Source organism: Schistocerca nitens, chromosome 3 (assembly GCF_023898315.1).
Source record: "Schistocerca nitens isolate TAMUIC-IGC-003100 chromosome 3, iqSchNite1.1, whole genome shotgun sequence".
NCBI classification, from domain to species: domain Eukaryota; kingdom Metazoa; phylum Arthropoda; class Insecta; order Orthoptera; family Acrididae; genus Schistocerca; species Schistocerca nitens.
In genome coordinates this window covers 813,218,417-813,223,307 of record NC_064616.1, presented here as the reverse complement: position 1 = coordinate 813,223,307, position 4,891 = coordinate 813,218,417, and positions in this window count along the sequence as shown.

Here is a 4,891-nt window from a genome sequence, read left to right as displayed (position 1 = left end):
ATCACACATATCCATGCCCGAGGCAGGATTCGAACCTGCGACCGTAGCGGTCACGCGGTTCCAGACTGTAGCGCCTTTAACCGCTTGGCCACACCGGCCGGCAATACCAAAGAATAAACGATTATATTTCCTAACTGAATTTAGTTTCCTAAGTGTCAGTTTTTGACTTTTTTTTTTAGCGATGTTTATCTCTGAAACTATGATAGTTATAGTATAAGGTAGTGTATCGATTTTGAAAATGATTGAATAATATTTAATATTTTTTATTTAGGTTCTTGTAGGGGGTCAATCTACGCGTTCAGTAAGAGACATAGAATAGATTTCCCACGGCAGGTAGTGACAGATGTGCTAGTGTCTCCCTGTTAGGCCGGCAGATGTCAGACCCCAAAGTTACATGCAGCTAGCTATCCTAAAACAAACGTTCCCTCGGAACAAACTTGCGCAGCTAGACGTTACCAGCGTACCGGCCTTCACTGCGATGTTGCGAATTCTCTGCAACGATCTTGACCTTTTTTCCTTTCTTAGGCTTACAAGACCTACCATTGTGCAAATCTGAAGTCTAAACGCATCATCCACATCTGTCAAACTTACCTGGCTTACCCACAAGACAGCTAATGGCACGTTGCACATCATCATGTAAATTCTCTGAACGAAGTACTAGGACATGGGGACGTTTCTATCCTCATAAATCATCAAGAGACATATCTGATACAGTATCGATATAATATGAAGGCTCAATGTCCTCCAGTTTCATATCTGTATATTCGTTACAGCAATGGCACGAAGTTCCAGCTGCTTCGATCAGAACTGGAGGAGGAGGAAATTAGTATTTAACGTCCTGACGGCAACGAGGTCATTAGAGACGGTCGATAAGAATTCACAGTGTGCTCGCGAGTGTAGCTTTTGTCTCTCGGGCCTAAATTACCAATACGCGAGAATCGTTACGCGCACCAGAAGCTACAATAATAATCTCCCACCATTCTACTCTGAAACAGTTTCCAGGCAGGGTACCACCTGTTCTGTCCAAGTGTTGCCTGTTTTACTGCTGCCTACGGACTCTGTCTTCTCGTTTCGTCCGCATCTCGTGGTCGTGCGGTAGCGTTCTCGCTTCCCACGCCCGGGTTCCCGGGTTCGATTCCCGGCGGGGTCAGGGATTTTCTCTGCCTCGTGATGACTGGGTGTTGTGTGCTGTCCTTAGGTTAGTTAGGTTTCAGTAGTTCTAAGTTCTACGGGACTGATGACCATAGATGTTAAGTCCCATAGTGCTCAGAGCCATTTGAACCATTGTTTTCTCGTTTCCGCTCGCTCTAGAGGTAGCGCGTCAATACCTAGTGTCACAAAACCACGACACGCCACATCCCTATAGTACTGTATTTTATCAGGATCGACTCTTTTCCATCATAGAATGAAGGCTTTGACGGCAGGCGTTGTCATCACTTAACACTTCCTGGCTGAGACGCCGTGGTCCATACATAAGACTCTCGCCTGACGTTTCGCTGATTGTCCTCGGAGGATGCCTTCCGCAGTCGAATGCAAAACGTCAGGGGATAGTCTTATGTATGGACCACGGCATCTCAGCCCGGAAGTTTTAAGTGATGACGCTTTTCGAGCTATCTTGGAACATTGTGAACGGTGGATTTGTTGTCACTTGACTGAGTTTTACCTTGAACACGTGTTTTAACATCAGTCCATACACTTTATGGCGGTAAAAAGTATAAGCAGATTTCTATTCAATTTTTGTTCTAGAAGCACACAGACAACATAGACATCACCTGCATTTTAAGCCGTAGTATCATTGCACTTCATCTTAGAGATTCCAGTCTAAAATCGCTTTCCAAGCAGTCTTCACCTATTCGCATTCCAAAAAGGTTTCCAACCATGGTACATCAATAAGTTGTTCTTCATTTCCTTATGAAGTAACTACCCGAAGACGTTCTTTATTTCCCGATCATGTACAGCAAGTAGCAGTTTGCCACGCAGTGAACAGTCACGACATCTGGTAGTTAGTTTTGAAATCGAGCTTTATAGCTTCCTCACACTCTTTCCTTTTTTCTGTACCAATTCTTTGAATCGACGGCTTACTCATAAAAAATTCATCAGTATTATGTGAAACTACCTCAGAGGTAGCTTCAAGAATAAACACGGAACTTCTCAAAACCAGCCGACACCAATCTAGCGCTCCTACTAATTTTGGAGTAATGAGTATTTTCCGCATAGTTGTTTTATTAGTTCTAGGTTGTATGTTTTAGATCAAAGTTGGTAAATATTCTTGTAAGTACCTGTCATTATCATTATAACCAGAAGATGAGTCGTTTTGTAATGGTTCACAAGCTGATGTTTTAGGAGCTGCCATGGAAAAATATTTAGCTTGTCTCTTTTCTTCCTCAATGGTTCTGACGTGCAAACTTTCCTTTTTATTAGCTAGTTTTTTGTCCACTCCTGCTAAGTAAACAGGTCGACATGGCTAGCCCTCTGTCACTGTAACAAGTTTCTATCGTCGTTTATTTTCATTAACTGAAAAAAATGGCTCTGAGCACTATGGGACTCAACTGCTGAGGTCATTAGTCCCCTAGAACTTAGAACTAGTTAAACCTAACTAACCTAAGGACATCACAAACATCCATGCCCGAGGCAGGATTCGAACCTGCGACCGTAGCGGTCTTGCGGTTCCAGACTGCAGCGCCTTTAACCGCACGGCCACTTCGGCCGGCTCATTAACTGAACTTCCTCGGTTTGTGCTGTGGGTGCCAAACGATCATCTTACTTGTTGACAAGCTTTTTTCGGCGTTGCTCAAATGCGTTTTGGATTTTTTTTGTGCATATTTTTGTAACTCCCTCCAACCTTGTCATACAATGAGGTAGCAAAAGCTGTGGGATAGGGATATGCACATATACAGATGCGTATCGCGTACACAAGGTATAAAACGGCAGTGCATTGTGTAACACGCCCTTTTTTATTTATTGTTCCCGCTCGTTCGGGATCTGAATAGCAGCCCAAATTTAGATAATTGATTAATGTGACCGTGTACCTAATGGGCTGGCAATCGGATTGGACTGCTCAGGGGATGTTACATTCCGTATTGTCCTTCGCAAATACTGTAATAAGTACTGTTTGGTGGTAAGAAGGACACAACACAGTTTCACAAACAAGATCTATATTCTTAGCAAAAGCACAAAATAAGGAGACAGCCACTGCCTTCGTCAATACACTGTTAATGACGGCTAATCTCAGCACAGGTTTCTTTAGCTATTCTTAATCTTCACACGCAACATCCAATCACTGTAATCCAAGTAATGCCGGCGCGGTAGACGCGGAAGTTCAATAACGGCACTTAATATCACTGAAATCACTCTGTAATTAAACATTCTCACTTTCCCGTATATTACTAACACAAAGGGGTTAAACCACGGCGCCGGCCGCGGTGGTCTCGCGGTTCTAGGCGCGCAGTCCGGAACCGCGCGACTGCTATGGTCGCAGGTTCGAATCCTGCCTCGGGCATGGATGTGTGTGATGTCCTTAGGTTAGTTAGGTTTAACTAGTTCTAAGTTCTAGGGGACTGATGACCTAAGATGTTAAGTCCCATAGTGCTCAGAGCCATTAAACCACGGCGATGGCCACTCCCTTTATCGATAATTTGCCTTAATTCAACTGCTGGCTTCTGCACAGCTCTGCCCGCCTCGCGGGAACCTACCACACCCTGACTCGGCACTCTCCACACCCTAACTGCTCTCCGCCCAGTTCTTCCCGCCTCGCGGGAATCTACCCAAGCCGCACTCGGCACTCCGGTGAACCCCCTCTAGTTCTCTCGATCCTGCACACACTACTCGATAGTTGCCCTACCGACCTGTGTGAGTGCAACTTAGTAGTAAGGGCCTGCGGACCCCTTACAATTGGTTGTACTGTCATTTGTACTCAGGTGATTCATGTGAAAACGTTCCCGACGTGATTGTGGTCGCACGACGGTAATTAAGACTGGGCGCGGAATGGTTGTTGGAGCTAGACGCACGGCAAATTCCATTTCGAAAATTGTTAGGGAGTTCAGTATTCCTCGATTCGCTGCGTGAAGAGTGCGCTGAGAATTCCAAATTTCAGGCATTGCTTCTCACAACGGATAACGCAATGGCTGACGGTCTTCACTTAATAACCGGGAGCCGCGGCGATTGCGTAGATTTGTCAGTGCTAACACACAAGCAACACTGCGTGAAATAACCGAAGACATGTATGTGGGACGTACGATGAACGCATCCGTTAGCTCAGTGGGGAAAAATTTGGCGTTAGGGGCTATGACAACAGATGACCGACGCGACTGCCTTTGAAAACAGCACGACATCGTCTGCAGCGCCTCTCCTGCGCTGTTCACCATATCGGTTGGACTCAAAAAATGGTTCAAATGGTTCTGAGCACTATAGGACTTAACATCTGTGGTCATCAGTCCCCTAGAACTTAGAACTACCTAAACCTAACTAACCTAAGGACATCACACACATCCATGCCCGAGGCAGGATTCGAACCTGCGACCGTAGCAGTCGCGCGGTGCCGGACTGCGCGCCTAGAACCGCGAGACCACCGCGGCCGGCTCGGTTGGACTCCAGATGACTGAAAAATGGTGGTCTCGTAAGATGAGTCCCAATGTCAGTTGGTAGGAGCTGATGGTAAGGTTCGAGAGTGGCGTAGACTCCTCGAAGTCATGGACCCAAGTTGTCTACAAGGCACTGTGCTAGCTGGTGGTGTTTCCATAATGATGTTGACCCTGTTTACATGGAACGGACTGTGTTCTCCAGACCGTAAAGCTAGTTACAGAAACAGTAATAAAATTCAAGAACATATACTTTCGATATTGCGACCCTCAGCAGCCACGTCTTGAGATGTAAGCTCTAATAGCTTCCGAAC